General features: G+C 45.2%; 1 protein-coding gene across 1 annotated transcript in view; it reads right to left on the reverse strand.

Annotated features, from left to right (window-relative positions):
* The window catches only part of LOC106882389 (MAM and LDL-receptor class A domain-containing protein 1), a 221,633-nt gene that overhangs the window by 174,697 nt on the left and 46,706 nt on the right, over positions 1-230 (reverse strand). The gene's annotated exons all lie outside the window — the stretch shown is intronic.

Below are 230 nucleotides of genomic sequence, written 5' to 3' on the forward strand. Positions count from 1 at the left end.
TAGTACTTATTCTATTGGTCTCTTTTGCTGAACCACTAAGTTACGGGGACGTAAACACACCAGCATCAGTTGTCAACTGATGTTGGGGGGGACAAACACAGACACACAGATACACACACACACACACACACACACACACACACACATATACATATATACGACAGGCTTCTTTCAGTTTCCGTCTATCAAATCCACTCACAAGGCTTTGGTCGGCCCGAGGCTATAGGAGA

This window comes from Octopus bimaculoides, chromosome 7, assembly GCF_001194135.2.
Source record: "Octopus bimaculoides isolate UCB-OBI-ISO-001 chromosome 7, ASM119413v2, whole genome shotgun sequence".
NCBI classification, from domain to species: Eukaryota; Metazoa; Mollusca; class Cephalopoda; order Octopoda; family Octopodidae; genus Octopus; species Octopus bimaculoides.